At 39.0% G+C, this 22,141-nt stretch overlaps 2 protein-coding genes across 3 annotated transcripts in view; both read right to left on the reverse strand.

Annotated features, from left to right (window-relative positions):
• The window catches only part of LRRC39 (leucine rich repeat containing 39), a 32,756-nt gene extending 22,010 nt beyond the window's left edge, over nucleotides 1-10,746 (reverse strand). Inside the window, exon 1 of one of the 2 annotated variants that reach the window (XM_021921254.1) lies at nucleotides 10,637-10,746. The gene's annotated coding sequence lies outside the window, so the exon portion shown is untranslated. Of the gene's footprint in view, nucleotides 1-3,935; nucleotides 3,980-10,636 lie in introns of those variants that run through there. The other variant, XM_009213651.1, reaches the window with a different exon arrangement.
• The window catches only part of DBT (dihydrolipoamide branched chain transacylase E2), an 86,069-nt gene continuing 74,564 nt past the window's right edge, over nucleotides 10,637-22,141 (reverse strand). Inside the window, exon 15 of the mRNA XM_031651165.1 lies at nucleotides 10,637-10,751. The gene's annotated coding sequence lies outside the window, so the exon portion shown is untranslated. The remainder of the gene's footprint in view (nucleotides 10,752-22,141) is intronic.

Here is a 22,141-nt window from a genome sequence, read left to right on the forward strand (position 1 = left end):
AAAATTTGCAACAACATAGGGAAACAGACACTTATCTGCATCAGTGGTGATATTATTATATTCTGCATGGAGAGAAACTTGGTAATATTTATCAAACTCACAAATGCTCATCCACACTTCTAGCAATTTATCTGAAGTTATTCGCAGTGTTTTTCATAACAGCAAAATATTGGAAACAATCTAACATTTCATTGGTAAACTATAGTCTACCCGTATCATGGGAAATTATATAGCTCAAAAAAAGGAAAAGTATCTTATATATTCATATGCCATGATCTCCAAAATATATAGCTATCCCACAGTTTATCCATTCTAATGAATGTGAATATTTGGGTCCCAGAGCTTTGCTATTATAAGCAATACTTTTTCTAAAATTATTGTTTTTATCTTCTTGGTGTTCAAGTAGAATTATTTCTATTGGGTACATATCTAGAATTAGAATTGCTGGATCATAGTGTATGTAAATGTTCCAATTTATAAGACAGAGCCAAATTGTTTTCCAAATTGATTGTGCCCATTTATACTCTTACTACCACTGTATAAGGGTCCCCATTGATATACATCCACTGCTGCATAAAGCAATATCCCAGGGTGGTCATAATCTGTACTTTCCTGATGATTAAGTCTTCCAAGTTAATATACAAAGGTTGTCCAGTTAAAGAAAAGACAAAATCCCGAGTATTGTTTATGAGAGGCACACCTAAAAAAATAGAGATAGAGAAAAGTGGACAGTACAAGAACAGGAAAAGATCCACTCCTAGGTGTATACCCACAAGAAATGAAAACATACATTCTCACAAAATCCTTTATATGAATGTTGATAGAAACAGTATTCATAATAGGTAAAAAGTGGTAACAACACAAATGGCCATCTACTGATGAATGGATAAACAAGATGTGGTATATCCATACAATGGAATGTTATTTAGCCATAAAAATGAATGAAGTATAGATATATGCCACAGCATAAATAAACTTTTAATAAAATTATGCTAAGTGAAAGAAGTGAGGCACAAAAGACCACATATATGATCTCATTTATATGAAATGTCCAGAATAGGCAAATCTATAGATTCAAAAAGTAGCTTTATGGTACCCAGGAGATTTGTAGAGGGGGAAATAGGGAGTGACTGCTAACTGTACAGTTTTTTGGGTGATGAAAATATTCTAGAATTAGTGGTGATGATTGTACAACTCTTCAATAAAACTACCAAGCTGTACACTGAAAGAGAGAATTTATATATGAATCATATTTCAATTAACTTTTTCTTTTTTTATATCTTCATTTCTTTCCTTTCTTCCTTCCTCCTTCCCTCCCTCCGTCCTTTTCTTCTTTCCTTCTTTGCTCTTTTGAGACAGCGTCTCACTCTATCACCTAGGCTTGAATACATTGGCGGGATATGACTCACTGCAGCCTTGATCCCTGGGCTTAAGTGATCCTCCTGCCTCAGCCTCTCAGGTAGCTAGAAGCATAGGCATGTGCCACCATGTCTGGCTAATCAATTACATTTTTTCAGATATACTATGCAAACACTAAGCAGAAGAAGGCTATATCAATATATTAATAGCAGACAAAATGGACTTTAGGCACAAATACTTTATAGATATAAAAGATCAGTCATAGCATAATAAAAGATTCAATCCAAAGAAATATAAAAAAACTTTAAATTATATGCCTCTAATAACATGGCTTCCAAATACAAAGGAAAATTGACAGAACTAAAGGGAAAAATCAAGGAATCCAGAATTGAAGTGGGAGATTTTAACCATTCTTTCAGCAACTGATTGCACAAGCAGTCTAAAACTTAGGAAGAATACTGAAGATTTGAACCACGCAATGAATAAACTTACTTAAATGATAAATAAAGAACTATATCCGGCCGGGCGCGGTGGCTCAAGCCTGTAATCCCAGCACTTTGGGAGGCCGAGATGGGCGGATCACGAGGTCAGGAGATCGAGACCATCCTGGCTAACACGGTGAAACCCCGTCTCTACTAAGAAATACAAAAAATAGCCGGGCGAGGTGGCGGGCGCCTGTAGTCCCAGCTACTCGGGAGGCTGAGGCCGGAGAATGGCGTGAACCCGGGAGGCGGAGCTTGCAGTGAGCTGAGATCCGGCCACTGCACTCCAGCCTGGGCTACAGAGCGAGACTCCGTCTCAAAAAAAAAAAAAAAAAAGAACTATATCCTACAATGACAGAATACATTATGCTTTAAAAAACACATGAAAGAGTCACAGAAAAAAAATCTCATATTGGAGTCATACAGCAAGTCTCAGTCAATTTCAAGGGATTAAAGTAGCATAAAGTTTTTTTTCTAATCAAAATATAAACTTGCTAGAAATCAATAATGAAAAGATACCTGGAAAAAAAAGCCTATATTCTTTCAGCTAAAGAAACATGCTTTTTAAAATTTCTTTCCTTTTTTTTTTGAGACATGGTCTTGTTCTGTTGCATAGGCTGGAGTGCAGAGGTGCAATCTCAGCTCACTGCAGCTTCAAACTCCAGGACTTAAGTAGTCCTCCTGCGTCAGCCTTCCAAGTAGCTGGGATTACAGATGTGTGCAACCATGCCCCGGCTGTTTTTTTTTTTTTTAATTTTATTTTTTTGTAAAGACAGAGGTCTTGCTATGTTGCCCGGGCTGGTCTCAAACTCCTGGGCTCAAATGATCCTCCCACCTCAGCCTCCCAAAGTGCTGGGATTACAGGCGTGAGCTACTGCATCCATACACGAAACACATTTCTAAATAACCTATAGTCAAAGAAGCTATCATCATGAAATTAGAAGGCATTTTGAACTGAATTAACAAAAATACCACAAATCAAAATGTATGCAAAACAGGTAATGTAGTAGAGGGAAATTTCTAGCCTTAAGTATACATTTTAGAAGAAATTAGGCTAAAAAATTTACATCCATCTCAAGAAGCTAGATAATGCAAAACAAACACAAAGAAAACAGAAGAAAGGGTATATTATAGATAAGCACATACATGTATAAAATTTTAAAATGACACAATAGAATATAATAATAATAATACTCTAAAATCTCTCCACAAACAAAATGCTGGTCCTAGAGATGCCTTCAATGGCAAATTCTACCAAGCATTTGAGGGGTAAAAATAACACTAATCATAGCATGAACTCTTCCTGAGAACAGAAAAGAAATACTCCCCAATTCAGATTATGAGATTACCATACCCTTGATACCAAACCCTAAGAATGGTAATTCTAGAAAGAAAAATACAGGCTAATCTCACTAGCAAATATATTATGGAGAAAAGTCCTAAACCATATACTGGCAAACCATATCTGGCAATGTAGGAAAAAGAAAATACTGGCCAGGCGCAGTGGCTCACGCATGTAATTCCAGCACTTTGGGAGGCCAAGGTGGGCAGATCACTTGAGGTCAGGCATTCAAGACCAGCCTGGACAACATGGTGAAACCCTGTCTCTACTAAAAAAAAAATACAACAAAGGCCAGGCGTAGTGGCTCATGCCTATAATCCTAGCACTTTGAGAGGCCAAGGCAGGCAGATTGCATGAACTCAGGAGTTCAAGACCAGCATAGGCAACACAGTGAAACCCCGTCTCTACTAAAATACAAAAAAATTAGGAGGTTGCAGCCAGCCAAGATCATGCCACTGCACTCCAGCCTGGGTGATGCAGTGAGAATCTGTCTCCAAAACAAAAAAGAAAAGAAAAAATACAAAAATTAGCCAGGTGTGGTGGCATGCACCTGTAATCCCAGCTACTTGGGAGGCTGAAGTGGGAGAATCGCTTGAACCCAAGAGGCAGAGGTTGCAGTGAGCTGAGATGGCAGCACTGCGCTCCCACCCGGGCAACAGAGCCAGACTCTGTCTCAAAACAAACAAACAAAAAAAGAAGACACATTATAGCCATGTTGGGTTTATTCCAGAGATTAAGGTTTGTTTGCTTACCTTTGTTTGAGAAATCAATTAATGTAATATTCTGAAGTAATAGACTAGAAGAGAAAAAAAATATGATCATTCCAATAGATGTAGAAAATTATTAAAATTTAATATCATGTGATTAAAAACAAGTCTTAACATACTATAAGTAGAAGATAATTTCTTTAACCTAACCAAGTATATCTAACAAAAATCTGCAGCAATCATACTTGATAGTGTAACATTGAAAGCCCTTCATTTAAAATTAGAAAAAGATGTCTGCTGTCACTACTTCCATTCAATACTGTATGATGGCTCTACCCTTTGCATAAAAGCAAGAAAAAGAAATAAAAGGCTTAAAGTTTGAAAAGGAATAAAAAACAAAAGGACATTTTTCATGAGTACAATTATGAACTAGAAAATCCAAGAGAATCTACAACTAAATATATAGAATTTAGCAAGATTTCTGGCAAGTCAATATTTTGAAAAATCAAGTATGTGTCCTATATTCCAGCAGAACATTGATATTAAATTCTTAAAATATACTGTTTTTTGTTTTTTTTTTTTTGAGATAGAGTCTCGCTCTGTCACCCAGGCTGGAGCGCAGTGGCACAATCTCAGCTTACTGCAAGCTCTGCCTCCTGGTTTCATGCCATTCTCCTACCTCAGCCTCCTGAGTAGCTGGGACTACAGGTGCCTGCCACCATGCCTGGCTAATTTTTTTGTATTTTTTTAGTAGAGACGGGATTTCACCATGTTAGCCAGGCTGGTCTCAATCTCCTGACCTCGTGATCCACCCTCTTCAGCCTCCCAAAATGCTGAGATTACAGGCATGAGCCACTGCACCTGGCCAAAAATATACTATTTTCAATAGCACAAAAATCAAATTCTTAACAATAAACAGGATGTGTAAAACCTCTATACAGAAAACTAAAAATCCGAGTGAAATTAAAGAAGACCTAAATAAATGAAGAGATATACATCATATTCATTGATTGAAAGACTCAATCTGTAAAAATGTCAATTTTCCCCACATTGAACTATAATCAGTCTCAATACAAATTTCATTTGGAGAAGGAGAGGAGCAATTTGACAATCAGTTTCTAATTTTTAATGACAGTTCTTAAGATACAAAATAACCCAGACAGGCTTGCCAAAGAAAACTGGAGTGGGAGGATTTACTCTACATTCATCAAAATCTCTTTTAAAGCTATAGTACTAGATAATGTTATTGGTGCAACAGACAAACATATCAGTGTACCTGAATAAGGAACCCAGAAACAGACTCATATACATATAGGCACAGCAGAACATTGTGTATTGGAAGAACCTGCCCCCAATATTTCAATGTAGGTTTTTTCTATTTTCTCTAAGTGTCGGCTGGTCTGAGAAATAAAGAGAAAGAGTACAAAGAGAGGAATTTTACAGCTGGGCTGCCAGGGGTGACATCACATATCGGTAGGTCTGTGATACCCACCTGAGCTGCAAAACCAGCAGGTTTTTATTAAGGACTTCAAAAGGGGAGGGGATGTACGAACAGTGAGTAGGTCACAAAGATCACATGCTTCTGAGGCCAATAAAGATCACAAGGCAAAGGGCAAAGCAAAGATCCCAAGGCAAAGGGCGAAATCAAAAACTCCTGATAAGGGTCTATATTCAGCTGTGCATGTATTGTCTTGATAAACATCTTAAACAACAGAAAACAGGGTTCGAGAGCAGATAACTGGTCTGACCTCAAATTCACCAGGGTGGGGTTTTTCCCCACCCTAATGAGCCTGAGGGTACTGCAGGAGACGAGGGTGTATTTCAGTCCTTATCTCAACTGCATAAGACAGACACTCCCAGAGTGGCCGTTTATAGACCTCCCCACAGGAATGCATTCTTTTTTAGGGTCTTAATATTATATTCCTTACTAGGAACAGAATTTTGTGATATCTGTACTACTTGCACGTCCATTTATAGGCTCTCTGCAAGAAGAAAAATATGGCTCTATTCTTCCTGTCCCGCAGGCAGTCAGACCATATGATTGTCTTCCCTCGTTCCCTGAGAAATCGCTGTTATTCTGTCCCTTTTTAAGGTGCACTGATTTCATATTGTTCAAACACACATTTTACAATCAAGTTGTACAACAGTGGTCCTGAGGTGACGTACATTCTCAGCTTATGAAGATAACAGGATTAAGAGATTAAAGTAAGACAGGTGTAAGAAATTATAAGAGTATTATTTGGGAACTGATAAATGACCAGGAAAGCTTCACAATTTATGTTCAGAGATTGAAGTAAAGACAGGCATAAGAAATTATAAGAGTATTATTAGGGAAGTGATAAATGTCCATGAAATCTTCACAATTTATGTTCCTCTGCCACGGTTCTAGCTGGTCACTCCATTTGGGGTCCCTGACTTCCTGCAACAATTGTAGAAATTTTTTTTTTCAGACAGGGTCTGGTTCTGTTGCCCAAGCTGGAGAGCAGTGGCGTGATCTTGGCTCACTGCAACCTCCACCTCCTGGGATCAAGCCATTCTCCCACCTCAGGCTCCCACATAGCTGGGACTACAGGCGCACACCATGACACCCGGCTAATTTATGTATTTTTTGTAGAGATGAGGTATTACCATGTTGCCCAGGCTGGTCTTGAACTCCTGGGCTCAAGTAATCTGCCTTCCTTGGCCTCCCAAAGTGCTGGGATTACAGGTGTAAGCCACCACACCTGGCCATGGAAACAATTTTTTAAGATAAATTATATTGGGACTGTTGAATATCTGTATATTACCAAAATTAATTCCATGTGAATTATAGATCTAAAAGTGAAAGTAGAAAAATAAAACATTTAGGTGACAATATAGGACTTATCTTGATGTCCTTAAAGTAGAGAACACTTTTTAAAACAGAATACAAAGCATATCCATAAAGGAAAAGATTGTTATATAGTTTGAATATATGTTTCCACCAAATCTCATGTTGAACTGTAATCCCCAGCATTGGAGGTGGGGCTAGGTAGGAGGTGATTGGATCATGGAGGAGGATCCCTCATGGCATGGTGCTGTCCTTGAAACAGTGAGTTCTTGCAAGATCTGGTTCTTTAAGTGTGTGGCACCTCCACCGGCTCCCTCTTTTGCTCCTGCTCTGGTCTTGTGGGATGCAGGCTTCCCCCTTTGCCTTCCACCAGGATTGAAAGCTCCCTGAGGCTTCACTAGAAGCCAACCAGATGCCAGCACCATGCTTCCTGTAAAGCCTGCAGGACCATGAGCCAATTAAACCTCTTTTCTTTATAATTTACCCAGTTTCAGGTATTTTTTTGTTTGTTTTGTGGGTTTTTTTTTTTTTCTTGAGACAGGCCCTTACTCTGCTACCAAGGCTGGAGTGTTGTGGCACAATCATGGCTTATGGTAGCCTTGATTTCCTGGGGCCCCTCTGCCTCAGCCTTCAGAATAGTTGGGACTACAGGAGAGAAACAGTGTGCCAGCTTTTTTTTTTTTTTTTTTTTTTTTTTTTTGTAGTGACAGGATCTCTCCACATTCTCCGGGCTGGTCTTGAACTCCTGGGCTCAAGTGAACCACCTGCATTGGCCTCCAGAAGTGCTAGTGCTAGGATCACAGACATGAGCTGCTGTGCCTGGCCAGGTATTTCTTTTTTCTTTTTTTTTTTTTTTTGAGACGAAGTCTCGCTCTGTCACCTGGGCTGGAGTGCAGTGGTGCGATCTCGGCTCACTGCAAGCTCCGCCTCCTGGGTTCACACCATTCTCCTGCCTCAGCCTCCTGCGTAGCTGGGACTATAGGCTCCTGCCACTGCGCCTGGCTAATTTTTTGTATTTTTAGTAGAAACCGGGTTTCACCATGGTCTTGATCTCCTGACCTCGTGATCTGCCTGCCTCGGCCTTCCAAAGTGCTGGGATTACAGGTGAGAGCCACCGTGCCTGGCCCTGGCCGGGTATTTCTTTATAGCAATGCAAGAACAGCCTAACACAGATTGATAAAGTGGGCTACATTACAATTAAGAACTTATTGAAAGACATCACTTAGAAAATAAAAGGAATACCATGTACATTAGTGGGGGAACTTGCCCTGTGGATAAAAAAAAATCCAGCTGACCAAAAACATATGAAGTTGTGCTCCACCTTAATAAAAACATAATAAGATACCAATGAACATCTGTCAGAGTGGCTAAAATTCAAAAGGCTGACTATACCAAGTGTTGACGAGAATTTGACTTACAGAAATCCTCACGCATTCCTGGTATATTGGTGAAATTGTAAATTAGTATTAACTATTTTGAAATACTTATGTACTAATATTGAAGATAAGCACAGCTTATGATCCAGCAATTCCATTCAAAGGTATATACCTAGAGGAAGGGTGTCTCCACCAGGAAACATGAATAAGGCTGTTCCCAGCAATGTTTTTCAAGATAGTTTAAAAAATTAAAAATAAAGTAAAACAGTGTTTTAAAAGCAATAGCTGGGCATAGTGGCTCATGCCTGTAATCCCAGCAGTTTGGGAGGCTGAGGTGGGTGGACTGCTTGAGGTCAGGAGTTCGAGACCAGCCTGACCAACATGGTGAAACCCCATCTCTACTAAAAAAATATAAAATTAGCTGGGTGTGGTGGCACATGCCTGTAATCCCAGCTACTTGGGAGGCTTGAGGCAGGAGAATCACTTGAACCCGGGAGGCAGAGGTTGTAGTGAGCTGAGATCACACCATTGCACTCCAGACCGGGCAACAAGAATGAAATTGTCTTAAAAAAAAGAAAAAAAGCAATGGCAGTAGTCATCCATTGAATTATAAAAATAGCTAGAATTAAGGGGGAAAAACTGTGTGACATTGGAGATATGGTGAAAAGATGAAATTTCTTCTCCCAGTAAGCAAAAAGAAAGGCAGTCAGAAATTGTGTTGAGGAAGACACTGTACAAGAAAACCACAGTCTATATATAAAGTCAACAAAATGTGGCATGATTTTTTAGCAACTATTGAAGTGGAGGAAAGGAGAATCTATTTTAACATTCTTCTTTGGTACAATGAATATGACATTGATACTGAGAAGGAAATGTTGGCTCTACAGAAAACAGAAATTACATAGTAAAGCCTATGTATTGGTCTTAAACTTTTGAAATAAATTAATCTATAAAAAAGTAAGGAAGACTTATTGAGGGTTACAGAGCAGAATATTAATGCCTTATATCTTGAAAACATAAAAGTGACAGTACTTTTAACAGAATGTGGAAGAAGGAAATGAGGAAAAGAAGTAAATGATAGGAACACCGATATCCACATCTTCAAAGTGGGGAATCAACAGATACTGTCCGTACCTTATGGAACAAGAAATAAAGATTAAAGTATTTGCTTAAAGTTATTAAGGTAATCAAGAGAGAAGCTAAAAATAGGGATATAACCCTATGGCAGTGTAAGGGAACTTAATCCCCACCTCTTATAATGAAGCTCCACAGACAATGTTTTTGTTGTTTTTTTTTTTTTTTTTTTTTTGATTTTCTATAGATTTTATTACACATTATTGAGACAAATGAAGATAATTCTTCGTTTATCAAATTTGTGAGCTTAATTATTTCAACAAAATATATGACCCTCACCAGACAAACAGATAACTCTAAATTTACTCTGAAAATCTAATCAATTGAGAAATATTACCTATTTGGAGACTATGCAGTATATCAAAGATAAAGCTCGTATTCTCACAGAACATATGGGGTCATTGGCAGCCAACCAATAATGAAGTAAATATTCTAATATTTGGGAAAATACTTTTTAAAGTTGATTAAAAAATAGCATGCAATTGTCTTTGAAAAAGAAATATGGAGATAAGCACTGAAAACTGAATTCCAAAATGGTTAAAATGATTACTTCTAGAGAGGGCTGGTGATAGAGAGGAATTGGATAGATAATATTGCTTTTCATTATTAACCTCTTCTAAATTATTGATTTTTTAAACTAATATTATGTAGTATATATGTGTGTGAGACAGACAAAGAACTATATTACAGAAAAAAGTTTAAAATTTCAAGATTAAAAAATAATTGGCATATGCAGGAAATTGTTGAGAAAATCTCTAAGCAAGGCATGCTGAATTTACTCAGGAACAGAATGCAAGATCTCTTTGCTGTGAAGAAACCTTGGGATACATACACTGGTAATCCAACTTCCTGAGCATATCGCAATCAATTTACAATTTATTGTCTCTGATTTAAGAAAGTTTGAAGTTTTTGCTAAATACTCAAATAATAAAAATATTTTTAAAATCCCAAGTATCTACACTTATACATGTATTTTACTAGACATGCAAAACGATTCATCCATTTGCTAATTCAATTCCTCATTTGCCATTAAATGTTGCTAATCCATCAGTTTTCCTATAACGATCAATTTCCCCTAGGGAAACACAAGTCAATAATGATGTATTTCTTCCTCCAGCACAGGATTGTGCTCTCTACTTTGATTATTACCATAACAGAAAAAAGCACATAGTGTGGCAAGTGAGGTAAGCATAGCAAAAGAATCGCAGAAGAATTGTTTCTTACTTCTGTGGAAATCTATCTTCCAGAGGAGCACAGTTATACGAGTGACCATGAACACCCCGCAGAAAACTTTTAAATTCTATTCCAGTTCGTTTGGACATTCCGACCAATACAGACACAGTAGAGGTATCAGCAGCAAGCTATTTATATGTGAAGAATAAAGGAAAAATATTTTTGAAAAATACTCACCATTGTCAAATACTTACCAATATCGGTAGATGCTGAAGCTCACATAACCAAAGTTAGTGACTATCAGTTAAGAGTAGATTGCAGGGGGAAATTTTTTCAATGTGGCTCCAAATGATTAAAATCCCCAGTCAGCTGTAACCAAGTGAAATGTAATGTCAGCCTAGTTCTAATTTTAGTTCATGGACAAAGCTGAGAATAGAAAGAATCACATGAGGCTTCTTTGCGAAGGATCAGCTGATAATGTATGTGAGTGCATTCTGTGGACTGCAAAACCATACTACAGACATTATAAAACTATCAGGCATAACTATTTCTAAAATCCTGAAAAATAATGCCTATTCAAACTCCTTCTACTTTTCACAACTTAATCATTTCACAGAATTTAATGCATCTATTCCATCCAAGCAGAGAAACTTGGAATATGTTGATGTATGCCATAACAAAAATTATACCCAGTAAACCATAGATCTGCATAAGTTTGAGCTAAAGACCCAGATGCTTTAGAAAAAGAAAAAATAAAGGTGTGGATAAGCACGAATAACAGAGAAGCCCCAAACTTCTGCTGTACCTGGGCTTCAAATTAAATTACCTCTCACTTTGATCTCTTCAGTTTTCATAGATAGGACTTAATTCCAGGTTCTTAAAAAATAAACTATATCTTTATTTTGAATTTATAATATATACACATGGAACAAAATTCAAAAGCTCAATCTTCACCGTCTCCATCCCCCACCCCTTCCACCATCTCTGCCTCCAGTAGGGAGGTTCTCTTCAAGTTCTCTTCTCTGAAGGCAACCACTATTGCCAGTTCCTTGTGTACCCTTACAAAGATGGTCTGTGAATTTACAAGCTTAAATATACCTATATCCCTTAAAAGTAACACAGATGTGAAGGCATGAACACCTACAAAAATGGTAGCATACTATATACATTGTTCTATACTGTCTTTTCTTCACTTAGGATATCTTGGAAACTGTTTCATATTAGTATATTTAGAGCAGCGTCATTCTTTTTAATGGCCACATAGTAGTTTAGCATGTAGGTGGGTCATAATTTATGTAGTCATTTGGACATCTCAGCAATATTGGTGCTTTAAAAATTTATGCCTGATTATCTCACAGAAATTCTCTAACACTTCTATAACGAATTAAGTTCTAAGAGTTGTGGGACTGCTCAAGATCACAGAAAGAGTAAAGAAGCCATGGCCACAATTGAAACTCTAACTTCCCTGTCCCAAGAGTGTACACCACCCAACACATACGGAGTGCTTGGATATGTTCATAAGTAAAAATCAAGATCTCACACCTGTAGTCCCAGCACTTTGAGAGGCCAAGATGGTAGGATCACTTGAGCCCAGGAGCTGGAGACCAGCCTGAGCAACAGAGCGAGACGTTGTCTCTACCAAAAAAAAAAAAAAAAAGTTAAAGTAGCCAGGCATGGTGGTCCTGTCTCCATAAAAAGAAAAAAAAAAGAAAAAGAAAACTAGCCAGGTGTAGTGGTGTGTTCCTGTATTCTCAGCTACTTGGGAGACTGAGGTGGGAGGATATTTTGAGCCAGGGAGGTCAAGCTGTGATGGTGCCACTGCACTCCAGCCTGGGCAACAGAGCCTTCCTTGTCTGAAGAAAAAAAAAAAAAAAAAGAGAGAGAGATCCAGGGAGTTTTGATTCAGTTAAAAAGAACAATATATTGTTACCTTGGAGAAAATTTAGATTTCTTTCTGCCTTGGCACTACCTACAATTAAATTTTAATTTGACAGTATTTCTAGAGAACTCACAAATTTCAAGGCATCTCTCTTCTCCTTCCCTTATCTACTTCTTATTTCCCATCCCCATGGAGTGACTTACACTAAAGACATGTCAGGGAGGATAGAGAAAGTGAATAGATGCCTGAGCTATTTATGAGGCAAATTAGCCAGAATTTTGGTGACTTTAGAGGGATATAGAGAGTGAATGTGAAGGAAGAGACAGGCACTACATAATGAGTATCTGTCATTTATAACTGTCCAAAATCTTTTGAATATCCTCCACATTTTTATAATCCCCCACATCATGAATCCTACCTTTCCAAGTTAGAATTTGAAGGGGGAAAAAAAAAATCCCAGCCTCCCTTGCTACTGGAATGGGGTATGTGACTAATTTTACACACTACTAAGTTTCCACTAATTATATACACCAACAAAGGGCTCTGTTGGGTGACTCGTGTCGCTAGTGTCCATTTTTGCTGGCATGGGTAGCAGCAAAGACAGTATATTCTGGGGTTTGTTTTGGCAGCAAGAGTTGCCTAACCTCAGCAGATGTAGCTGGTTCTGGGGTCAGCAGCAGCAACCCCCTTACTGGGCAAGTACTGTAACGTAGTTCTGGAATTCTGACAAAGTCTACGACATGGATGATTCTTGAGGACATTATGGTAAGTAAGCCAGTTACAAAAGGACAAATAAAAAAAATTATGGAGATAGATGGTGGTGATGGTTGCACAATATTATGAATGTGTTTAATACCACTGAACTGTACACTTAAAAATGGTCAAGATGGTAAATTTAATGTTATGTGTATTTTACCACATAGAATACACTCTATGTTGTTCTCACCATGGCAAAATCACCAAATGAGGCTTTTCTCAGAAGGTATCCCCATCATTAAGTGGTGAATGACAATATTCTGGATATTAATCTCTTATTAGATACAGTACTTGCAAATATTTTATCCCATTCTGTGGGTTGCCTTTTTACTCTCTTAATAGTGTCTTTTGATGCACAAATTTAAAAAATTTTATGATATCCAGTCTATCTTTTTTTAAGAGATAGGGTCTCACTCTGTTTCCCAGGCTGAAATGCAGTGGCGCAATCGTAGCTCACTGTAACCTCGAACCCCGGCCTCAAGCAATCCTCCCACTTCTGCCTCCCAAAGTACTGAGATTACAGGCCTGATCCACTTCACCCAGTCTACTTTTTTTTCTTTTGTGGCCTATGCTTTTGGTGTCTTATCCAATAAATCATTGCCAAATCTAATGTTGTGCAGCTTTTCACCTATGTTTACTTCTTAGAGTTTTATAGTTTTGGATCTTACATTTAGGTCTTTGATCTGTTTTGAGTTAATTTTTATACATGATATTGGGTAAGGGTCTGTCTTAGTCTGCTCAGGCTGCTATAAAAAATTTTTTTGAAATAGGTAGTTTGGACTGGGCGTGGTGGCTCACGCCTGTAATCCCAGCACTTTGGGAGGCTGAGGCGGGTGGATCACGAAGTCAGGAGATCGAGACCGTCTTTGATAACACAGTGAAACCCCATCTGTACTAAAATACAAAAAAATTAGCCAGGCATGGCAGCGGGTGCCTGTAGTCCCAGCTACTTAGGAGGCTGAGGCAGGAGAATGATGTGAACCCAGGAGGCGGAGCTTGCAGTGAGCTGAGATCACGCCACTGCACTCCAGCCTGGGTGACAGGACGAGACTCGTCTCAAAAAAAAAAAAAAGAAATAGGTAGTTTGTCTGTTTCCTCAAAGCCTCCCCCAAGTCCCTGGTAACCATCATATTCTCTACTTCTATGAGTTCAATTTTTTTAGATCCCACATATAAGTGAAATTAAGTGGTATATTTGTGTTTCTGTTCCTGGCTTATTTCACTTAATATAATGTCTTCCACATTTATTCATGTTGTTGCTAGTGACAGGATTTCTTCCTTTTTCAAGGCCGAATAACACTCCATTGTGTATATATGCATTTTCTTTATCCATTCATCTATTGATGAACACTTAGGTTCATTTCATCTTGGCTAGTGTGAATAATGCTGCAATAAGCATCAGGGTGCAGGTATCTGTTTGACATACTGATTTCCTTTACTTTGGATATGTACTTAGTACGGGATTAATGAATCCTATAGTAGTTTTTCCATTTTTAATTTTTTTAGTAACCTCCATACTGTTTTTCACACAGGCTGTACTAATTTACATTCCCACCAACAATGTGCAAGGGTCTCCTTTTCTCCACATCCTCTCCAACACGTGTTATCTTTTGTCTTTTTGATAACAGTCATTCTAACAGGTGTGAGGTGATAGCTCACTGTGATTTTAATTAGCATTTCTCTGAGGATCGTTGATTTGAGGTACTTTTTCATGTACCTGTTGGATATTTTTATGTCTTCTTTGGAGAAATGTCTACTCAGATCCTTGGCCAATTTTTAAATTGGGTTCTTTGTTTTCTCATTGCTGAGTTGTTTGAGTGTCTTTTTTTTATTATTATTATATTCACCCCTTATTGGATGTATTATTTGCAGATAGGTTGTCTCTTCACTCTGTTGATTGTGTCCTCAACCATGCAAGAGATTTTTAGTTTGATGTAATCCCATTTGTCAATGTTTGTTTTTGTTGCCTGTGCTTCTGGATTTGTGTCAAAAAAAAAAAAAATAATTGCCCAGATGAATGTCATGGAGCTTTTCTTCTACGGTTTCTTCTAGTGGTTTTACAGTTTTAGGTCTTATATTTAAGTCTTTAATTCATTTATAGCTTATTTTTTAATGTAGCATGAAATATTAGTTTTATTCCCCTGCATATGGATATCCAGTTGTCCCAAAACCATTGAGTGAAGAGAGTGTTCTTTGCTAAATTGTGTGTTCTTGGCACCTTTGTCAAAAATCAGTTGAATATTGGCTGGGCATATTGGCTCATTCCTGTAATCCAAGCACATTGCGAGACTGAGATGTGTGGACTGCCTGAGGTCAGGAGTTTGAAACCAACCTGGGCAACATAGCAAGCCCCTGCCTCTACAAAAAATAAAAATAAAAAAAGTTTTAATTAGCGGGGCATGATGGGGCACACCTGTAATCTTAGCTATTCAGGAAGGTGAGGCAGGAGGATCCTTTGAGCCCAAGAGCTCAAGGCTGCAGTAGGCTATGATAGCATCACTGCATTTCAGCCTGGGTGACAAAGGGAGACCCTATCTCAAAACAAATAAACAAAACATCAATTGACCATAAATGTATGAATTTATTTCTGGGCCTTCTATTCTGTTCTATTGGTCTGTGTCTGTTTTTATGCCAGTACCATACTGTTTTACCTATTTGTATTTTGAGAGACAGCGTCTCACTGTGTTGCCCAGGTTGGCGTTGAACTCCTGGGCTCCAGCAGTCCTCCTGTCTTAGCCTCCCTAGTAGCTGGGACTACAGGCATGTGCCTCTGCACCTGGCTATCATGCTGTTTTCTTGCAGCCTTTCTTGAGGCAGGATCTCACTGTGTTGCCCAGGATAGAGTGCAGTGGTACAATCAGAACTCTTTGCAATCTAGACCTCCCAGGCCCAAGCAATCCTCCCACCTCAGTCTCCTGAGTAGCTGGGGCCACAGGCACACGCCACCATACCCAGTATTTTAAAACTTTTTTGCAGAGACAGGTTCTGCCTGTGTTGCCCAGGCTGGTCTTGAACTCCTGGGCTCAAGCAATCCTCCTGCCTCAGCCTCCCAAAGTGTTGTGATTATAGGCATGGGTCACTGTGTCCAGCCTTATCATGCTGTTTTGATTACTGTAGCGGTGTGGTATATTTTGAAGTCAGGTAGTGTCAACACCCCAGCTTTGTTCTTTTTGTTCAAGATTGCTTTGGCTATTTGAAGTCTTTTGCGGTTCCACATAAACTTTAGGATTGTTTTTTCTATTTCTGTGAAAACTGTCATTAGGATTTTGATAGAGATTGCATTGAATCTGTAGATCACTTTGGGTAGGATGGACACTTGAACAATATTAATTCTTCCAATCTATGAACATGGGATATCTTTTCATTTATGTCTTCAATTTTTTTCATCAATGTTTTATAGTTTGCAGTGGACAGATCTTTCGCCTCTGTAGTTGAATTTATTTCTAAGTTTTTTTTTCTTTCTAGCTATTGTAAAAGATTTTTTAATTTCCTTTTTGGATAGTGTTACCGGAGGTCCTTGCTCCCAGAGCTCCCAAGATGGTGGCGGGCCACTTCTAAGATGGTGGCAAACCTCATGTTCTCTGACCTGGGGTTCTTGGTCTCAGGGATTCCAAGGAATGGAATCTTGGGCCATGTGGTGTTATAGGCTCTATTAGAAGCCGTGGGTCACGGATGAGAACCGTGGAACCCAGTGACTAGTGTTCAGCTCAATTAGGATGAACCCAGGCACTTAGCCCTGCAGGAAAAATAGCAAGCCTTTAGCCCAATAGGGAGCAGCAATGGGCGCCTCGCTAGATCAGGAGCACATCGGACACCCTGCTGGATCCTGAGGGATGGAAATCAGCAGCGGGTCTGGGACGGCGGGAGACAGCAGTGGTGGACGGCCAGCGAAAGCTCAGCTGGAGCCATACAGACAGGTACCAGAAGAGTGCAGTTGCAAGATTTAATAGAGTGAAAACAGAGCTCCCATATAAGGGGAGGGGACCCAAAGGGGGTTGCCTTTGCCAGCTCAAATGCCTGGATTTATATCCTAATCCTTGTCCCTCCCGCTGTGCTCTCAGGCAATAGATGATTGGCTATTTCTTTACCTCCTGTTTTTACCTAATTAGCATTTTAGTGAGCTCTCTGATTGGTCAGGTGTGGGCTAAGTTGCAAGCCCTGTTTTTAAAGGTAGATGTGGTCACCTTCCTAGCTAGGCTTAGGGATTCTTAGTCAGCCTAGGAAATACAGCTAGTCCTGTCTCTCAATAGTTTGTTAGTGTATAGAAACACAACTGATTTTTGTATGTTAATTTTATATCCTGCAAGTTTACTGACTTTGTTTATTAGTTCTAACAGTTTTGTTTTGTTTTTTTGGTGGAGTCTTTAGAGTTTTTTAATATATAAGGTCATGTCATCTGTAAACAGGGACAATTTAACATTTTCCTTTCCAATTTGTATGCCTTTTATTTCTTTATCTGGCCTAATTGCTTTGGCTAAAACTTACAGTATATTGAGTAGAAGTGACAGGTGTGGGCATCTGATATGGTTTGGCTGTGTCCCCACCCAAATCTCATATCAAATTGTAATTAGAATTGTAATCCCCACATGTCAAGGGAGGGACTTGGTGGGAGGCGATTGGATCATGGGGGAGGTTTCCCCCATGCTGTTCTTGTGATAATGAGTGAGTTCTTACAAGATCTGGTTGTTTGATAAGTGTCTGGTGCTTCCCCCTTCTTGCTCTCTCTCTTGCCTGCTGCCATGTAAGACAAGCTTTGCTTCCCCTTTGTCTTCTGCTATGATTGTAAGTTTCCTGAGGCCTCTCCAGCCATGAAGAACTGTGCATCAATTGAGCCTCTTTTGGTAGTATCTTTATAGCAGTGAGAGAACAGATTAATACAGCATACTTGTCTTGTTCCTGATCTTATAGAAAAAACTTTCCAGTTTTCACCATTGAGTATAATGTTGGCTGTGGGTTTGTCACATCTGATCTTTCTTGTGCTGAGGTACATTCCTTCTATACCTAATTTGCTGAGTTTTTAAAATGAAAGGATGCTGAATTGTGTCAAATATTTTTTTACATCTATTGAAATGATCAAATAGTTCTTTTAGTGTGTTAACGTGGTGTATCACATTTATAGATTCGTGTACATTGATCCATCCTTACATCTGAGATACAATGGGTAGTTTCTTTTTCTTTTCCTTTTTTTTTTTTGAGACAGAGTCTCACCCAGGCTGGAGTGCAGTGGTGTGATCACGCACTGCAACCTCCACCTCCTGGGCCAAGTGGTCCTCTGACCTCAGCCTCCTGAGTAGCTGGGACTACAGGCATGCACCACCATGCCCAACTAATTTCTTTTTTTGTATTTTTGATAGAGTTGGGGTTTCACTATGTTGCCCAGGCTGGTCTCAAACTCCTGAGCTTAAGCAATCCATCAGCCTCAGCCTCCAGAATGCTGGGATTACAGGCATAAGCCACTGCACCCAGCCAAGACTGGACAATTTCTAAATGATAGAATTTATTGCTCATAGTTCTGGAGGCTGGGAAGTCCCAGATCAAGGCACCAGCAGATTTGGTGTTTGGTGAGGGTGTATTCCTCACAGGTAGTACTTTCTCCCTGTATCCTCATAGGTGAAACAAGCTCCTTCAGGGCCTCTTTTATAAGGGCACTAATCCCATTTATGAAGGCAATGTCCTTATGATCTAATTATCTCCCCAAAGCCCCACTTCTTAATACATCACCTTGGGGATTAGGTTTCAACATATGAATTAATCGGGGGGACACAACATTCAGACCATAGCGGGGTCCTACTTCATTCTTTTGTATTCTTCATTCTAGTGTTCCCAGCACCACTTGCTGAAAAGACTGTCCTTTCCCCTTTCACAAGAGTATGAATTGTCTCAGCACCCTTGTCAGAAAGACATTTGACCATATATGTGAGGGTTTATTTCTGGGCTTCTATTCTATTCCATTGGTCTTTATGTCTGTCTTTATGCCAGTACTACACTGTTGTGAACACCGATATTCTTTTATGTGGAAATCTTCCAGGTAAGGTTGGGTGGATGGAGGTGTGTGTGTCTGTGTGTCTATGCAAGGAAAACTCTTAAATAACAGACTGTACACTTGCCGAATGTTAATGGGTCATTCTTCTCCATATTTGGAGATTTATATTGGAAAGTTATGGCTACATCCTAACTTGCACCACTTGGTCTCACAAAACAGAGACTATTTCTAAGGAGAGGTCGGAAATGCTGGTGGACACCCAATGTCTTTCCCCTGGACCTTAAACTCTGATTCCAGTCAGTCACATATGACTTCTGCTGCATTTGCCCAGTTTCAATCTTTTTTTTTTTTTTTTTTCCTGAGACAGAGTCTCTCTCTGTTACCTAGGCTGGAGTGCAGTGGTGCCATCTGGGCTCACTGCAACCTTCAACTCCTGGGTTCAAGCGATTTTCCTGCCTCAGCCTCCCAAGTAGCTGGGATTACAGGCACCCACCATGCCCAGCTAATTTTTGTATTTTTTAGCAGAGATAGTGTTTCACCATGTTGGCCAGGCTGGTCTCAAACTCCTGACCTCAAGTGATCTGCCCACCTCAGCCTCCCAAAGTGCTGGGATTACAGAAGCCCGGCCCAGTTTCAATCTTTTAATACCTTAAATATTTAAGTTAGTAAAATTGTTCATTTTAAGTGCAAATTATTCCCTTTTCTTTTTTCTATTATTAAATATGTATTTTATGAATAAAAAGTTAATGTTTTAAACTAGGAATTAAAATGTACTTCTGATTTTTAGGCTTGTTTTGTGCCAGTTGTCATTTTTCACACACACACATGCACACACCCCACCATCACCACCACCACCACCACCATCATTTCTGTAAACCAATCAACAGTGGAGACACTAGAGACTATTATGTGAAAACCGTTTATTCTATAGCCTACTGGGAATTGGCTAGAAGTTAGACGGACATTGGAAATGACTTTTAAATCTTCATTTGAGAAAAAGCATGCCATGAGTCTAAATAACCAATGTCATTTAGCAAACAAAATACAAGTGAACAAAACACAATTTCTCTGATGAATGAAGTGGTTGCCATAGTTTTTCCCAATATGTAAAGATAGTTCTCATAAGAAATATACCACCTAAGCAGTAGTGATCAGAATATTATGCAAACTTATTGGGGGTAATTTAAATTCCAAGTCAGAAGAATAGAAGACATAAAAGTCTTTCTTCAAAAGAAAAACAAAACAAAAAACAAGACCCGTTCTATGTCAAATGATACAGAAATGGCACTGGCTTCCTATATGTTGACTGAGATACTTTTTACTGCAGAGCAAATTAAAAAGATATGCTCTCCCCACTTTTATTTTTATGCACTACTTTTAGTTCTGCGGAAATGAAAGCTATACTGAATTTAAAACTTTTTACACACACAATCCTGTGCAAATTATGTAATCCTTTGTTTGAAGGATATTAACCCAACTTTCTAATATATTTTGTATATGTTTCGTTTTGTTTGTTTGAGACAAAGTCTCACTCTATCACTCAGGCTGGAGTGCAGTGATGCAATCACAGTTCACTGCAGCTTCCACCTCCTGGGCACAGGTGATCTCACCTCAGCTTCCCAGGTAGCTGGGACCACAGGCGTGCAGCACCATGCCTGGCTAACTTTTTGTGTGTGTATGTGTATATATATATATAAATTTTTTTTTTTTTTGTAGAGATGACGTTTTACCATGTTGCCCACATTGGATATTTTGTATACATTTCAAAAGGCAACTACAAAAATTGGTTTTTCATATTTCTACAAATATTGTACAGAATGTTTAATATCTTGTAAATATGGAAGCTGTGACAAATTTTTGTACTTAGAAAGTATGACAATCTGAAAATCAACATTTTACAGAAATGACACCATTCTGTTGAAACTGGAGTATACTGCACTTATATATCATTATTTCTAATATACACCTAATTATCAGAGAAATTAGTGCACTAAAGGACAGTGGTGGTTTTTAAAAATGATATCTTTGCTGTGGCAAGTTTGTCCTGCTCTGACCAAAGCAACATTTGAACCAACAGGCCCTTCTAATCTTACGCCAGCAGCACAATGGGATCGAGGCCAGGTTCTTGTGCAATTTGTGAAACCTTTGGTTTGCAGAGTGGTTAGCGTAGTGGCTTGGCTCATCAGTTCTGAGCATTTGAATATCTAATGTTTCAAACTGTTAGTCCTGTTCTGATTTATATTCATCCCTGCCGTTCCTATTAACTTAATTACACCTGCCCACAACTTAATTTACTTGCCTTTGTTACTACAGTTTGAACTCCAGCTACATTTTTCTAAGAAATTAAATTGCTAGGTTTTTATAGCTGACTGCACTCTTCCAACTTCTCTACAAACTTTATGGTCTTTTTGGACTTTGCTTTTTAGCACATGTTGGGAACTGTTATGAAGTTTTCTTGCAGCACACTTGAAGTTAAATAGCTTTTTCCAAGTTTAATACAGTTTGATGGCTCTTCTTGGGGTGTAGATGGGTGGGGGCACTTGCATTGCCCATTGGAGGAGACTCTGCCTTCTGCTCAGCCAAAAATCAGTGTGAATCCCTTTCTTTGACTGTTCCATCTTTCTCCATACCAAACCTAAATTCTTGATCTTCCACCTGTTCTCATTTCTTCTGTCCTATCTCTTGTTAAGACTCACAACAGCTGTTCCCCATGCTTTGCGTTGTAACATTCCACATGGTACTCCATAAAAGCCTGATATAGATGACCTCTCTATAACAGAACTGCAATTATTCTTGTCATGCTTCAGTTCTTTCTGTGGCTCTCCTCTGGAGTGTCTCCAAATTCTCCTGCTCAGTTTTAGCAAGCTGGCCTGGAGTTCTCTCACAGGGTCTGGCTAGCATATTAATTTGCTTGTGGTTAAAAGCCTTTGTGCTCAGTACTGAGACGGTCACATAATGAATTTTCATTTCCATTTTATTCTGAACTTGCAAACTTCAGAGATTCATGCTATCTTCAGTGTTTAAATGGTAATGCCTTTTGTAAAATAAAGGACGCTGCAGGCCAGGCACGGTGGTGCATGCCTGTAATCCCAGCGCTTTGTGAGGCGGAGGCACGCAGATCACTTGAGGCCAGGAGTTCAAG

This window comes from Papio anubis, chromosome 1, assembly GCF_008728515.1.
Source record: "Papio anubis isolate 15944 chromosome 1, Panubis1.0, whole genome shotgun sequence".
Taxonomy (NCBI): domain Eukaryota; kingdom Metazoa; phylum Chordata; class Mammalia; order Primates; family Cercopithecidae; genus Papio; species Papio anubis.